Here is an 18,383-nt window from a genome sequence, read left to right as displayed (position 1 = left end):
ACAGGAGATGCCCTCGCAATCTGACATATTTGATGAGTGGTCAAATCTTTCCAAGTCAAGATGTGCCATGCTGATAGACTGAGTGCTGTAATAAAATCAAAAGGTGCTCCAACAGTATTAGTTTAAGGGCGTGCACAAGTATGCAACCATATTATTTTATTTTTTTATTTTTACTTCCCTTCACCTAAAAAGATTTCAGTTTGTTTTTCAATTGAGTTGTGTAGTTTATAGGTCACATTAAAGGTGGAAAAAGTTCTGAAATGATTTATCTTTGTCATTTGTTTACATCACAGAAACCTGCCATTTCTCCAACATAGGTGTGTCCGGTCCACGGCGTCATCCTTACTTGTGGGATATTCTCTTCCCCAACAGGAAATGGCAAAGAGCCCAGCAAAGCTGGTCACATGATCCCTCCTAGGCTCCGCCTACCCCAGTCATTCTCTTTGCCGTTGTACAGGCAACATCTCCACGGAGATGGCTTAGAGTTTTTTAGTGTTTAACTGTAGTTTTTATTATTCAATCAAGAGTTTGTTATTTTGAAATAGTGCTGGTATGTACTATTTACTCAGAAACAGAAAAGAGATGAAGATTTCTGTTTGTATGAGGAAAATGATTTTAGCAACCGTCACTAAAATCCATGGCTGTTCCACACAGGACTGTTGAGAGCAATTAACTTCAGTTGGGGGAACAGTGAGCAGTCTCTTGCTGCTTGAGGTATGACACATTCTAACAAGACGATGTAATGCTGGAAGCTGTCATTTTCCCTCTGGGATCCGGTAAGCCATGTTTATTACGATTGTAAATAAGGGCTTCAAAAAGGGCTTATTAAGACTGTAGACTTTTTTTGGGCTAAATCGATTGATTATTAACACATATTTAGCCTTGAGGAATCATTTTATCTGGGTATTTTGATATAATAATATCGGCATAGGGGCTTTCCCAAAGCATAGGCAGAGCCTCATTTTCGCGCCGGTGTTGCGCACTTGTTTTTGAGAGGCATGGCATGCAGTCGCATGTGAGAGGAGCTCTGATACTTAGAAAAGACTTTCTGAAGGCGTCATTTGGTATCGTATTCCCCTTGGGGCTTGGTTGGGTCTCAGCAAAGCAGATACCAGGGACTGTAAAGGGGTTAAAGTTCTAAACGGCTCCGGTTCCGTTATTTTAAGGGTTAAAGCTTCCAAATTTGGTGTGCAATACTTTTAAGGCTTTAAGACACTGTGGTGAAAATTTGGTGAATTTTGAACAATTCCTTCATGTTTTTTCGCATTTGCAGTAATAAAGTGTGTTCAGTTTAAAATTTAAAGTGACAGTAACGGTTTTATTTTAAAACGTTTTTTGTACTTGTTATCAAGTTTATGCCTGTTTAACATGTCTGAACTCCCAGATAGACTGTGTTCTGAATGTGGGGAAGCCAGAATTCCTATTCATTTAAATAAATGTGATTTATGTGACAATGACAATGATGCCCAAGATGATTCCTCAAGTGAGGGGAGTAAGCATGGTACTGCATCATTCCCTCCTTCGTCTACACGAGTCTTGCCCACTCAGGAGGCCCCTAGTACATCTAGCGCGCCAATACTCCTTACTATGCAACAATTAACGGCTGTAATGGATAATTCTGTCAAAAACATTTTAGCCAAAATGAACACTTATCAGCGTAAGCGCGACTGCTCTGTTTTAGATACTGAAGAGCATGACGACGCTGATATTAATATTTCTGAAGGGCCCCTAACTCGGTCTGATGGGGCCAGGGAGGTTTTGTCTGAGGGAGAAATTACTGATTCAGGGAACATTTCTCAACAAGCTGAACCTGATGTGATTGCATTTAAATTTAAGTTGGAACATCTCCGCATTCTGCTTAAGGAGGTATTATCCACTCTGGATGATTGTGACAAGTTGGTCATCCCAGAGAAACTATGTAAAATGGACAAGTTCCTAGAGGTGCCGGGGCTCCCAGAAGCTTTTCCTATACCCAAGCGGGTGGCGGACATTGTTAATAAAGAATGGGAAAGGCCCGGTATTCCTTTCGTCCCTCCCCCCATATTTAAAAAATTGTTTCCTATGGTCGACCCCAGAAAGGACTTATGGCAGACAGTCCCCAAGGTCGAGGGAGCGGTTTCCACTTTAAACAAACGCACCACTATACCCATAGAGGATAGTTGTGCTTTCAAAGATCCTATGGATAAAAAATTAGAAGGTTTGCTTAAAAAGATGTTTGTTCAGCAGGGTTACCTTCTACAACCAATTTCATGCATTGTCCCTGTCGCTACAGCCGCATGTTTCTGGTTCGATGAGCTGATAAAGGCGGTCGACAGTGATTCTCCTCCTTATGAGGAGATTATGGACAGAATCAATGCTCTCAAATTGGCTAATTCTTTCACCCTAGACGCCACTTTGCAATTGGCTAGGTTAGCGGCCAAGAATTCTGGGTTTGCTATTGTGGCGCGCAGAGCGCTTTGGTTGAAATCTTGGTCGGCTGATGCGTCTTCCAAGAACAAGCTACTTAACATTCCTTTCAAGGGGAAAACGCTGTTTGGCCCTGACTTGAAAGAGATTATCTCGGATATCACTGGGGGTAAGGGCCACGCCCTTCCTCAGGATCGGCCTTTCAAGGCAAAAAATAAACCTAATTTTCGTCCCTTTCGTAGAAACGGACCAGCCCAAAGTGCTACGTCCTCTAAGCAAGAGGGTAATACTTCTCAAGCCAAGCCAGCTTGGAGACCAATGCAAGGCTGGAACAAGGGAAAGCAGGCCAAGAAACCTGCCACTGCTACCAAGACAGCATGAAATGTTGGCCCCCGATCCGGGACCGGATCTGGTGGGGGGCAGACTCTCTCTCTTTGCTCAGGCTTGGGCAAGAGATGTTCTGGATCCTTGGGCGCTAGAAATAGTCTCCCAAGGTTATCTTCTGGAATTCAAGGGACTTCCCCCAAGGGGGAGGTTCCACAGGTCTCAGTTGTCTTCAGACCACATAAAAAGACAGGCATTCTTACATTGTGTAGAAGACCTGTTAAAAATGGGAGTGATTCATCCCGTTCCATTAAGAGAACAAGGGATGGGGTTCTACTCCAATCTGTTTATAGTTCCCAAAAAAGAGGGAACGTTCAGACCAATCTTAGATCTCAAGATCTTAAACAAGTTTCTCAAGGTTCCATCGTTCAAGATGGAAACCATTCGAACTATTCTTCCTTCCATCCAGGAAGGTCAATTCATGACCACGGTGGATTTAAAGGATGCGTATCTACATATTCCTATCCACAAGGAACATCATCGGTTCCTGAGGTTCGCATTCCTGGACAAACATTACCAGTTCGTGGCGCTTCCTTTCGGATTAGCCACTGCTCCAAGGATTTTCACAAAGGTACTAGGGTCCCTTCTAGCTGTGCTAAGACCAAGGGGCATTGCTGTAGTACCTTACTTGGACGACATTCTGATTCAAGCGTCGTCCCTTCCTCAAGCAAAGGCTCACACGGACATTGTCCTGGCCTTTCTCAGATCTCACGGATGGAAAGTGAACGTGGAAAAGAGTTCTCTATCTCCGTCAACAAGGGTTCCCTTCTTGGGAACAATAATAGACTCCTTAGAAATGAGGATTTTTCTGACAGAGGCCAGAAAAACAAAACTTCTAGACTCTTGTCGGATACTTCATTCCGTTCCTCTTCCTTCCATAGCTCAGTGCATGGAAGTGATCGGGTTGATGGTAGCGGCAATGGACATAGTTCCTTTTGCACGCATTCATCTAAGACCATTACAACTGTGCATGCTCAGTCAGTGGAATGGGGACTATACAGACTTGTCTCCGAAGATACAAGTAAATCAGAGGACCAGAGACTCACTCCGTTGGTGGCTGTCCCTGGACAACCTGTCACGAGGGATGACATTCCGCAGACCAGAGTGGGTCATTGTCACGACCGACGCCAGTCTGATGGGCTGGGGCGCGGTCTGGGGATCCCTGAAAGCTCAGGGTCTTTGGTCTCGGGAAGAATCTCTTCTACCGATAAATATTCTGGAACTGAGAGCGATATTCAATGCTCTCAAGGCTTGGCCTCAGCTAGCGAGGGCCAAGTTCATACGGTTTCAATCAACAACTGTTGCATACATCAACCATCAGGGGGGAACAAGGAGTTCCCTGGCGATGGAAGAAGTGACCAAAATCATTCTATGGGCGGAGTCTCACTCCTGCCACCTGTCTGCTATCCACATCCCAGGAGTGGAAAATTGGGAAGCGGATTTTCTGAGTCGTCAGACATTGCATCCGGGGGAGTGGGAACTCCATCCGGAAATCTTTGCCCAAGTCACTCAGCTGTGGGGCATTCCAGACATGGATCTGATGGCCTCTCGTCAGAACTTCAAAGTTCCTTGCTACGGGTCCAGATCCAGGGATCCCAAGGCGGCTCTAGTGGATGCACTAGTAGCACCTTGGACCTTCAAACTAGCTTATGTGTTCCCGCCGTTTCCTCTCATCCCCAGGCTGGTAGCCAGGATCAATCAGGAGAGGGCGTCGGTGATCTTGATAGCTCCTGCGTGGCCACGCAGGACTTGGTACGCAGATCTGGTGAATATGTCATCGGCTCCTCCTTGGAAGCTACCTTTGAGACGAGACCTTCTTGTTCAGGGTCCGTTCGAACATCCGAATCTGGTTTCACTCCAGCTGACTGCTTGGAGATTGAACGCTTGATCTTATCGAAGCGAGGATTCTCAGATTCTGTTATCGATACTCTTGTTCAGGCCAGAAAGCCTGTAACTAGAAAGATTTACCACAAAATTTGGAAAAAATATATCTGTTGGTGTGAATCTAAAGGATTCCCTTGGGACAAGGTTAAGATTCCTAGGATTCTATCCTTCCTTCAAGAAGGATTGGAAAAAGGATTATCTGCAAATTCCCTGAAGGGACAGATTTCTGCCTTGTCTGTGTTACTTCACAAAAAGCTGGCCGCTGTGCCAGATGTTCAAGCCTTTGTTCAGGCTCTGGTTAGAATTAAGCCTGTTTACAAACCTTTGACTCCTCCTTGGAGTCTCAATTTAGTTCTTTCAGTTCTTCAGGGGGTTCCGTTTGAACCCTTGCATTCCGTTGATATTAAGTTATTATCTTGGAAAGTTTTGTTTTTAGTTGCAATTTCTTCTGCTAGAAGAGTTTCAGAATTATCTGCTCTGCAGTGTTCTCCTCCTTATCTGGTGTTCCATGCAGATAAGGTGGTTTTACGTACTAAACCTGGTTTTCTTCCAAAAGTTGTTTCTAACAAAAACATTAACCAGGAGATTATCGTACCTTCTCTGTGTCCGAAACCAGTTTCAAAGAAGGAACGTTTGTTGCACAATTTGGATGTTGTTCGCGCTCTAAAATTCTATTTAGATGCTACAAAGGATTTTAGACAGACATCTTCCTTGTTTGTTGTTTATTCCGGTAAAAGGAGAGGTCAAAAAGCAACTTCTACCTCTCTCTCTTTTTGGATTAAAAGCATCATCAGATTGGCTTACGAGACTGCCGGACGGCAGCCTCCCGAAAGAATCACAGCTCATTCCACTAGGGCTGTGGCTTCCACATGGGCCTTCAAGAACGAGGCTTCTGTTGATCAGATATGTAGGGCAGCGACTTGGTCTTCACTGCACACTTTTACCAAATTTTACAAGTTTGATACTTTTGCTTCTTCTGAGGCTATTTTTGGGAGAAAGGTTTTGCAAGCCGTGGTGCCTTCCATTTAGGTGACCTGATTTGCTCCCTCCCTTCATCCGTGTCCTAAAGCTTTGGTATTGGTTCCCACAAGTAAGGATGACGCCGTGGACCGGACACACCTATGTTGGAGAAAACAGAATTTATGTTTACCTGATAAATTACTTTCTCCAACGGTGTGTCCGGTCCACGGCCCGCCCTGGTTTTTTTAATCAGGTCTGATAATTTATTTTCTTTAACTACAGTCACCACGGTACCATATGGTTTCTCCTATGCAAATATTCCTCCTTAACGTCGGTCGAATGACTGGGGTAGGCGGAGCCTAGGAGGGATCATGTGACCAGCTTTGCTGGGCTCTTTGCCATTTCCTGTTGGGGAAGAGAATATCCCACAAGTAAGGATGACGCCGTGGACCGGACACACCGTTGGAGAAAGTAATTTATCAGGTAAACATAAATTCTGTTTTTAACAGGGGTGTGTAGACTTTTTCTATTATATATATATATATATATATATATATATATATATATATATATATATATATATATATATATATATATATATATATATATATATATAGGATAGAAAAAGTCTACACACCCCTGTTAAAATGTCAGGTTTCTGTGATGTAAAAAAATGAGACAAAGATAAATCATTTCAGAACTTTTTCCACCTTTAATGTGACCTATAAACTACAAACTGAAATCTTATAGGTGGAGGGAAGAACCTATAAAAAAAACAAAACCTAAAATAATGTGGTTGCATCTTATCTTATAACTGGGGATGTAGCTGTGTTCAGAATTAAGCAATCACATTCAAAATCATGTTAAATAGGAGTCAGCATACACCTTCCATCATTTAAAGTGCCTATGATTAACCCCAAATAAAGTTAAGCTGCTCTAGTTGGTCTTTCCTGAAATTTTCTTAGTCGCATCTTACAGCAAAAGCCATGGTCCACAGAGAGCTTCCAAAGCATCAGAGGGATCTCATTGTTAAAAGGTGTCAGTCAGCTATATACCGCCCCAAAGAGTTAGGAGGATTGGGAGCCCCAAACATATTACACTATAGGTTTGCGACTTTCCTAGCTAGAATAGTGGACTGGTGCAAACATGCAGCCAGTAAAGAATGGGTCCAGCTGGAACATTATTTAACTACCACTACCACCTTAAGTGGCCAATGCTGGCTTCCTTCCAACCATAGAATAATATTAAGTACGACCCCAACAATCACAAGAGAAACCTACAAAGTTTGGGATACAACCATAAAGAAACACAAACATATTTCTACAATACACTCACCCTTAACCCCGATGTTAGGGAACCCCGCATGTCCAATACAACTTAAGACTTATGGCCAAGATACTGTAGGGATTAGCGACGCATTACCAGCATATAAATTTTTTCAAGGTGAGAAAGTTAAAACACAGACCGAGATTATCTCTGATTGTGGAGATATTTTCCAAAACTGGCTAACGCATTCCCAGATCCATCATTTTCTATCTACACACCCTTTCAAAACACAACTGACACGTGCTTTATCCCCTTTTGAAAACTTATGTACGGTACCGCTCCCTAGCAGGGGTATCCTTTCTCTCGCACATAAACAAATAGTAACATCTTACTCTAATTCCATGCCCACTTATGTGGCTAAATGGGAAAAAGAGACAAGAGAAACATTACCTACACAAACATGGTTATCTATATTCTCCCACATGAGTAAATCCTCCTCATCTATATCCACACTGGAAATGAACTTGAAATTAATGTGTAGGTGGTATTATACTCCAGTGCGTTTGCACCAACTCTTCCCTACCACCCCAGCACTATGTTGGAGAGGCTGCCAAGACATAGGGACACCATTCCATATATGGTGGCACTGCTCAATAGCGAGGGATTATTGGGAATCCATAAGGAAAGAAATTGAAAAAGTGTTAAAAATCCCCCTGGCCCATAATATTTGGATCTTCCTTTTTAACCATTTCCCCAAAATCAAGTGCAAACTTAGACTCGCGTTATTAACATTAATGATAAACTCAGCTAAAAAGCTAATACCCCTAAATTGGAAAAAAAAGGAGCTCCCAACAATCAAAATGTGGAAAGATACAGTAACACATAACCTACACCTAGAGAGATACCACTATGGACAAACAAACCGATTAGATGACTACTCCTCTATTGGTTTTATATGGGAGGAATACTTAAACGCTGGATTGACTGACTCCCAAACGATGTAGAATCCAGACATGACTTGGGGGAAGGGTGGTAGCCAGCTCTGACTTTAGCTCAGGTCACAGGGCCCACTTGATTTTCCTACTTAGTAGTTATATGGATTTTTGAGACTCGACAGGAATGCTTGATCTTGAGACTTTAAAGCAACTACTTCTATATGACGGCTGGTATCCTGGTGCAATATTAATATCAATATCACTGATATTGGTACAACGTTATTAATAATATTGTTAGAGATAGCATGGTTACTATTACGAATGTCACTGTTATTATTTTCTTTTTTTTTTTTTATTATTGTTATCATCATCAAGATATTCTCATTTACTGTTCACCTTCGTATTTATTTGGTTATTGCACTTTATCCTGCAAAGAAGGACATTACACTTTGTTTATTTGAATACGAAGAACTGACAAAATTACAGATCTAGTGATCGACACTTTCTTTGACTACAAATACAAAAAGGACCTTGGAAAGGGCCCTCAGCCTAAGGAGGCATATATCTCTTATTCTTGAATAACTATATTTTCAATGTAAAGCGACATTATGCTTCTGTATTTGAACTTGCAAGGATTGTGGCAATGTGTGCTTACACCTATGCTCTGTATCTTTTTCTTTTTCTTTAATAAATCTTGTTATAAAAAAAAAAAAAAAAAAAAAAAAAAGGTGTCAGTCAGGAGAAGGGTACAAAAGAATTTCAAAGGCATTAGATATACCATGGAATACAGTGAAGACAGTCATCATCAAGTGGAGAAAATATGGCACAACAGTGACATTACCAAGAACTGGACGTCCCTCCAAAATTGATGAAAAGACGAGAAGAAAACTGGTCTGGGAGGCTACCAAGAGGCCTACAGCAACATTAAAGGAGCTGCAGGAATATCTGGCAAGTAATGGCTGTGTGGTACATGTGACAACAATCTCACGTATTCTTCATATGTCTGGGCTATGGGGTAGAGTGGCAAGGCGAAAGCCTTTTCTTACAAAGAAAAACATCCAAGCCAGGCTACATTTTGCAAAAACACATCTGAAGTCTCCCAAAAGCATGTAGGAAAAGGTGTTATGGTCTGATGAAACCAAGGTTGAACGTTTTGGTCATAATTCCAAAAGATATATGTTTGGCGCAAAAACAACACTGCACATCACCAAAAGAACACCATACCCACAGTGAAGTATGGTGGTGGCAGCATCATGCTTTGGGGCTGTTTTTCTTCAGCTGGAACTCTGGCCTCAGTTAAGCTAGAGGGAATTATGAACAGTTCCAAATACCAGTCAATATTGGCACAAAACCTTCAGGCTTCTGCTAGAAAGCTGAACATGAAGAGGAACTTCATCTTTCAGCATGACAACGACCCAAAGCATACATCCAAATCAACAAAGGAATGGCTTCACCAGAAGAAGATTAAAGTTTTGGAATGGCCCAGTCAAATCTGTGGGGTGATCTGAAGAGGGCTGTGCACAGGAGATGCCCTCGCAATCTGACAGATTTGAAGTGTTTTTGCAAAGAAGAGTGGGCAAATCTTGCCAAGTCAAAATGTGCCATGCTGATAGACTCATACCAAAAAAGACTGAGTTCTGTAATAAAATCAAAAGGTGCTTCAACAAAGTATTAGTTTAAGGGTGTGCACACGTATGCAACCATATTATTTTATTTTTTATTTTTATAGTTTTTATTCCCTCTACCTAAAACATTTCAATTTGTTTTTCAATTGAGTTGTATAGTTTATAGGTCACATTAAAGGTAGAAAAAGTTCTGAAATGATTTATCTTTGTCTCATTTTTTTTTTACATCACAGAAACCTGACATTTTAACAGGGGTGTGTAGACTTTTTATATCCACTGTGTGTGTGTGTGTGTGTGTATGTATGTATGTATGTATGTATGTATGTATGTATGTATATATATATATATATATATATATATATATATATATATATATATACACATACACGCACATATATATATATGTGTGTGTATATATGTGTGTGTATATATATATATATATATATATATATATATATATATATATGTGTGTGTGTATATATTTATATATGTGTGTATGTATATATATATATATATATATATATATATATATATATATATATATATATATATATATATATATATATATAATCAAGGTAAAGATAAGCACTCACTGGATTTAAATACAATTTCGGGGCATTCACCCCTTCCTCAGACGTCTGAGGAAGGGGTGAATGCCCCGAAACGTCACTACCAATAAATAGTTATTGTATTTAAATCTAGTGAGTGCTTATCTTTACCTTGATTAAATATCCTGCTAAGCACCCTGGTCTGTGTTTGGGTTGGCGAGTGAGAGTGCACTTACTTGGAGTATATATATATATATATATATATATATATATATATATATATATATATATATATATATATATATATATATATATATATATATATATATATATATATATATTCATAAGTTTACATACCCTGGCAGTATTTATGATTTCTTGGCCATGAATTATAACACAAAAACTTTTCTTTCACTCATGGTTAGTGTTTGGCTGAAGCCATTTATTATCAATCAACTGTGTTTACTCTTTTTTACATCAAAATGACAACAGAAACTACCTAAATGACCCTGTTCAAACGTTTACATACCCTGGTGATTTTGGCCTGATAACATGCACACAAGTTGACACAAAGGAGTTTGAATGGCTATTAAAGGTAACCATCCTCACCTGTGATCTGTTTGCTTGTAATTCTTGTGTGTGTATAAAAGGTCAATGAGTTTCTGGACTCCTGACAGACCCTTGCATCTTTCATCCAGTGCTGCACTAACGTTTCTGGATTCTGAGTCATGGGGAAAGCAAAAGAATTGTCAAAGGATTTGCGGGAAAAGGTAGTTAAACTGTATAAAACAGGAAAGGGATATAAAAAGATATCCAAGGAAATTAGAATGCAAATCATCAGTGTTCAAACTCTAATCAAGAAGTGGAAAATGAGGGGTTCTATTTGGTAACATACTGCATTCATCTTGCCATCATTTCTGACCAAATTTCCTGTGCCTTTTGTAGGTCACACATCCCAAAAACATCAGCGATCCACCTCCGTGTTTCACAGTAGGAATGGTGTACCTTTCATCATAGGCCTTGTTGACTCCTCTCCAAATGTAGTGTTTATGGTTGTCACTAAAAAGCTTAATTTTGGTCTCATCACTCCAAATGACTTTGTGCCAGAAGGTTTGAGGCTTCTGTGCTGTTTGGCGAATTATAAGCAGGAGTCCAGAAACTATATATATATATATATATATATATACACACACACTCACCGGCCACTTTATTAGGTACACCTGTTCAATTGCTTGGTAACACAAATTGCTAATCAGCCAATCACATGGCAGCAACTCAATGCATTTAGGCATCTAGACGTGGTGAAGACAACTTGCTGAAGTTCAAACCGAGCATCAGAATGGGGAAGAAAGGGGATTTAAATGACTTTGAATATGGCATGGACATGAAAGCATGGATCCACCCTGCCTTGTATCAACGGTTCAGACTGGTGGTGTAATAGTGTGGGGGATATTTTCTTAGCACACTTTGGGCCCCTTAGTACCAATTAAGCATAGTTTAAATGGCACGGCCTACCTGAGTATTGTTGCTGACCATGTCCATCCCTTTATGACTACAGTGTACCCATCTTCTGATGGCTACTTCCAGCAGGATAATTCACCATGTCATAAAGCTCAAATCATCTCAAACTGGTTTCTTGAACATGACAATGAGTTCACTGTACTCCAATGTCCTCCACAGTCTCCAAATCTCAATCCAATAGAGCACCTTTGGGATGTGGTGTAAGGGTGGAAGATTTGCATCATGGATGTGCAGCCGACAAATCTGCAGCAACTGCGTGATGCTATAATGTCAATATTGACCAAAATGTCTGAGGAATGTTTCCAACACCTTGTTGAAGCTATGTCACAAAGAATTAAGGCAGTTTTGGAGGCAAAAGAGGTTCCCTAATAAAGTGGCCGATGAGTGTGTGTGTATAAATATATATATATATATATTTTTTTTTTTTCATGTAGAGAAGAGGCACACACAGGACTTAATTAACATAAATTGTATTGATTAATTAATTCAGTCAACTTTTCGGTCCTCACAGGGACTTTGTCGAGACTGTCCTCCGTAAGAGGCTGTGCGAAGCAGTCAGCGGTGAGGCTTCGCACAGCCTCTTATGGAGAACAGTCTTGACAAAGGTCCCTGTGAGGACTGAAACGTTGACTGAATTAATGAATTAATAAAACTTATGTTAATTAAGTCCTGTGTGTGCCTCTTCTCTACATGAAAAGTTTCTACCTATCTACAATAGAGTGCACCCAGGCAATTCAACGTACAGTGAGTGCTTGGATCCAAAAACTCTATATATATATATATATATATATATATATATATATATATATATATATAACGAATAGTAAAAATGGCTGCAGCACTCCAAGTTGTGTTTTAAAATTTTATTACAAGCAGTGACATACAGGCGACGTTTCGGCTTTCGCCCTTTCTCAAGCCAAGTGATTAGTACATAATTCAAAACGACCTTTTATAGGCTGTGCATGTGACCAACAACAGGTGTATTATAATCAAGATACAACCATTCTAATTGCTTTTAAAGGCAAAGTGTCCTATTACAACATTTGATATTTTCAACATATATATATATATTTTTTTTATCTCAGCTTAAGTGCAATTTGTGTAACATATATTCATTTTTAAAATTTCATGTGAATAAGTTTATGGATGACAAAGAATATTGCTCAACATTTGAGAAAATTTTAAATAAATGTTCCTTTGATTTGATGATCTTAACCATACAGCGGATACAAAAAGAAATACTTACAAACACTTGAGACATTGTTGCAAGAGAAACTATCCTCTACGGACTTTACCAACTTGAAAGCTGATCTGGATACAAAATTGGCAGAATTCCGCAAGGCTAATGAGGAGAAAAAAAGAGCTAAATTTTCCAGAGATGCGGATGATTACCTGAATGGTCACGTGTACAGATGGGAGTCTCGTGAGACGAGAGTACACAGAGGTGACATCAGACGCCAAAGCAGGCGAGGAAGAGAGCGCTTCTCACGATTAGATGCCAGTGATACTTCACGGAGCAGCTCAGTCGGGACAACAACGCAGTCCCAGGCTTCTTTTTCTTCTTTTTCCCAACAGGTGGCGAGACAAGACGGAGGAGGAGGGGCGGCAGAAAACATCAGCGGAGTCGCAAGTCGGCCACCGAGAGGACGTCGGGTGAAACGGTAAAAGATTTAATGATTAATATATCACAGATACCGTTCACAGAAGGGGAGATGAACTTATTAAACAGAGGTCTTGGTTTTTGTCCAAGTAATACTACTAACTTTATGGATCTGGACATTGAATTATATAGATTTTTTAGACAGCTACGTCTTAAAGCACATTTTGTTAGGTTGCCTGAAAATATTGTAAATACAAATGTTGATAACACTGATTGTTTAAAGTTTTCTGATTATAACTTAATTGCCAAGTCTAACTTTTTACCTCCTACTAACTATCATCCAGTGGAGACTTATATTACACTGGTAAATAAGGATATTGAGAATTTTAAGCATGGTATTAGGATACACAAAGGGATTTCAATTAAGTATAATCTGTCGAAGGAAGCCAAAAAATCCTTAAAAAATATTGTGAATAATCTTAATATCGTTATTAAGAAAGCCGATAAGGGCGGGGCAATCGTTATAATGGATAAATCTAAATATATAAATGAGATTAACAAACAACTGGGAGATATAGAGGTATATGAAAAACTTGATAACAATCCATTAAAAATCATACAAAATGAGCTTATAACTAGTGTTCAAAAGGCCTTTGATAATAAAATTATAGATCATAAGTTAAAGGTTTATCTTATAAAGAAAGAATGTATCACTCCCCTTATATATATATATATATATATATATATATATATATATATATATATATATATATATATATATATATATATATATATATATATATATATATATATATATATATATATATATATATATATATATATATAGCCTAAAATCCATAAATCTGCAATTAATCCTCCGGGCCGCCCGATAGTCGCTAGTATGGAATCTGGCTTGTCCAATGTGGCCACCTTTCTAGATAAGATCTTTAAACCGATAGTTTCTAAGCTTATATCTTACTTAGAGGATTTAACAGAATTCTTAAATAAATTGAATCTGTTAAAGTGTCAAGCTTATCAAAGTCCAGTATTAGTGACACTAGACGTTAAAAATCTTTATACTAGCATACCACATCTGGGGGTTATACAATCAGTTAAACAAAATCTTATAAAAGAAAATATATATACTAATTCACAAATTGACTTCATCATTGAATTACTTACATTGGTATTAAATAATAATTACTTCTTATTTGGTGATATCTATTACAGACAAAAAAAGAGGCACCGTTATGGTGCCACCATACGCAGTATTATATATGGGTTCATATAAACAGGAGTATATTTACTCCAATGAGTTGTTTAAAAAACATGCCAGCGTATGGTGGCGCTATATAGACGATGTCTTTATGGTGTGGTTAGGGGACATAGATACCCTTAAATTATTTCTGACACAAATTAACTCTAACTCTGCTAACATTGAATTTACAATGCAATATGATGTTAAACAAATCAATTTCTTTGATGTAACAGTTTATATTGAAAATGATACGTTTAAAACTGATATATTTGTGAAAAAAACAGATAAAAATACTCTTGTCTTATGACAGCTGTCATCCAGAGAAAACTATTAAATCTTTAACTAAGTCTCAATACACAAAAGTAAAACGAATTGTAAGTGATGAGAAATCCTGTGAAAACAGGTTACAAGAAATGGGTCAAAAGTTTATGCAAAGGGGTTACCCTAAAAACATCTTAGAGAATGAGTTAAATAAAGTAAAATTGATTCCACGTGATGAATTATTAAAGAAAAATCCAAAAGATAAAAGGTTAGATAGAATTCCCTTTGTCAGTACATATAATGTTAATAGTAAACAAATAACAGGAATAGTCAAAAAAACACTGGCATATTCTAAAAAGTAGTTATAAAGAAATCAAAGAATTCCCATGTTTACCACTGTTATCATACAAAAGACCAAGAAACTTACAAGATCATTTAGTTAAAACTGATATAGGAAGTAATAAATTCAAAATGTTAATGTCTAGTAAAAAAGACACATTCCCATGTTACAACTGCTCACATTGCAGTAGTGTAATAAGAGGTAGTGAGGTTATACACCCACATACAGGGAAAAGGTATAACATTAATGGTACATATACCTGTCAATCTGAATTTGTTATATATCTATTAAAATGTCCTTGTGGGCTTATATACATAGGAGAGACCACACAGAAAATAAAGGATAGACTTACCCAACATAAATATACCATACGTAAGGGTATAACTGACCTCCCTGTTTCATCACATTTTCAAAGAAAAAAATCATAGTGTAAATCAACTAAGATTTCAGATATTGGAACAAGTCCCCATACAAAGAAGAGGACAGGATAGGATAAGGAAATTACAACAGAGAGAAGTAATATGGATAAATAGATTAGATAGTATGTATCCAAAAGGATTAAATAAAGATTATAATTTGTTTTTATTTCTTTAATATTATGAATTCATAATTTTGAATAAAATTTGTTTTTCTTTCCATAATCTAGACCAAGATTCACATAAGAATTGAGAACACAAAGAAATGGAAATTAATTGTATAAAAAATTCTATCAGGACAGTAAAATAAATAAATAAAGATTGATTGATAGTCTTTTTATTTATTTTTTGAAAAATCAAATACTATCCATTTTTCATTTACCAATAGTAGCTATAGTTGTATGTAAAATATGTTTTCTCTCCTTAACATCCATCTTGAAACTAACATGTCATGTAAGATTAGATTTTATTTGTTTAGTCTTTTTTTCTTTTTTCTTTTATTTAAAAATAGTTATATAAATGATATAGATTATAGTTCAATGTTATGCACTAACAGATAATTGCACATAATTCAAGTTATGTAACTTATTCACATGAAATTTTGCTAAAAATGAATATATGTTACACAAATTGCACTTAAGTTGAGATAAATATATATATATATATATATATATATATATATATATATATATATATATATATATGTTGAAAATATCAAATGTTGTAATAGGACACTTTGCCTTTAAAAGCGATTAGAATGGTAGTATCTTGATTATAATACACCTGTTGTTGGTCACATGCACAGCCTATAAAAGGTCGTTTTGAATTATGTACTAAACACTTGGCTTGAGAAAGGGCGAAAGCCCGAAACGTCGCCTGTATGTCACTGCTTGTAATAAAATTTTAAAACACAACTTGGAGTGCTTGCAGCCATTTCTACTATTCGTTATCAATATCTGTTTATGGTGAAACAGAGGCAGCTTGCACCCAGAAGAGATAAGTGGAATTGGTGCTGGACTTTATATATATATATATATATATATATATATATATATATATATATATATATATATATATATATATATATGTGTGTGTGTGTGTGTGGATGTATATGTGTGTGTGTGTGGATGTATATGTGTGTGTGTGTATATATATATATATATATATATATATATATATATATATATATATATATATATATATATATATATGTGTGTGTATATGTGTGTGTATATATATATATATATATATATGTGTGTGTATGTATATATATATATATACACACACGTGTATTGTATGTATGTGTGTATTTTTGTGTATGTATATATGTATTGCTATGTTTTGTTTTTTCTTCATTAAGCTTATGTGCAGATGGTAGATTTTCTTGTCCTGCTGAGGCAATTTCTTTTTTCTCTCTTTCCATTTTTATTTTTTGTTATTGCTGAACAAAGAAACAGTGAGGAGCGTACAAAATTAGATCAAGTTCAGTCGGATTCTCAGGGCTGCATCCCCATAAGCTTCTGTTGCAGTTCCTTATTTTTATTTGCATCAGCTTCACAGCAAAATAAAAAGGAAGTGATAATTTACCGGACATTCAGCACATAATTTTCTCATTACTCTAATTAATGCACCTTTTGTTTTGGATGATTAGTAAAACAAATTAGCACGGTTTGTGTTTTCTTCAATTCAACCAAAAGCAGTTATAGAACTAATTGTGTTCATGTTGTTTTATTGTGCTTAGCCCTTATCTATTCCTAATTGTTTCTTAAGAAAATTACTAATACATGCAGGTGGTAGGTATTTATTTTTTTAGTATGTTTTTAAAGCTAATAGCATTTTCTATCCCTTTTAAAATATCAGAAAGGTGCAAGGGGGTTAGTTTAACTTACTGCAAAAAAGTAAATATTCTAAATCTAATGTTTCTATTAGGATCTGTGCAGTTAAAAGGGAGTAATAATAATAAAAACTCGAATGCAAATTAGGTTATTTAAGCTATGTATAGAAGCATGTTTGGAACACACATGTATTAGCTAAATACCTTTAGTAAAAGCTAAGGCTGTGATCACTTCTGCTATGCACAAGCACATGGAGCATATCTACATATAAAATCTGCAGTGCCCGTGGTGGAGCGCATATCTGTCCTGAAACCCTAAACCACAATTAACATTAAAAGGACGGTAAAGACAAAATTAATTGTTTGATTCAGAAAGCCTGCAATTTTATTTAAACAACTTCCCAATTTATTTCTGTTATCAAATTTGCTTTATCTTCTTGTTATCATTTGTTGAAGTGTAAATCTAGGTAAGGTAATAGGAGTTTAGCAGTGTGCATGAGTCTAGCATTCTATGGATGCAGTGTTTACAACTATGTATAACATTGCTATAAACATTGCAAAAATTATAATAGAAGTTAATTGGAAAGTTGTTTCAAATTGGAAGAAATATTAGTGTGGTACTAAGTTTTTTTTAAATATATATATATATATATATATATATATATATATATATATATATATATATATATATATATATATATATATATATATATATATATATATATATATATATATATGTGTAACAAAGACAAATGCACTCTCAGGACTTCCACAAAACTTTTTTTAAATGGAACGTTTTCGGGGTTCACAACCCCTTCATCAGCATCAACTTGCAAACAAACATATCACAATTTATAGTGTTTCTAAATAACATCTCACCAATCCAGTGTTACTCCAAAAAGTGCGCAAAAATTATCGAGTGTGGAACGCATCTTGCGTTCCACAGTGTGAGTGCCGACCAAGATGCGTTCCACACTCGATAATTTTTGCGCACTTTTTGGAGTAACACTGGATTGGTGAGATGTTATTTAGAAACACTATAAATTGTGATATGTTTGTTTGCAAGTTGATGCTGATGAAGGGGTTGTGAACCCCGAAAACGTTCCATTTAAAAAAAGTTTTGTGGAAGTCCTGAGAGTGCATTT

The 18,383-nt window shown here is 37.0% G+C and overlaps 1 protein-coding gene across 13 annotated transcripts in view; it reads left to right on the top strand.

Moving 5' to 3' along the window:
* SIPA1L2 (signal induced proliferation associated 1 like 2) overlaps nucleotides 1–18,383 on the top strand; it is a 730,143-nt gene that overhangs the window by 101,924 nt on the left and 609,836 nt on the right. The gene's annotated exons all lie outside the window — the stretch shown is intronic.

The sequence above is a fragment of the Bombina bombina genome, chromosome 4, assembly GCF_027579735.1.
Source record: "Bombina bombina isolate aBomBom1 chromosome 4, aBomBom1.pri, whole genome shotgun sequence".
NCBI lineage: Eukaryota > Metazoa > Chordata > Amphibia > Anura > Bombinatoridae > Bombina > Bombina bombina.
This window is presented reverse-complemented; position numbering and strand designations above follow the sequence as displayed.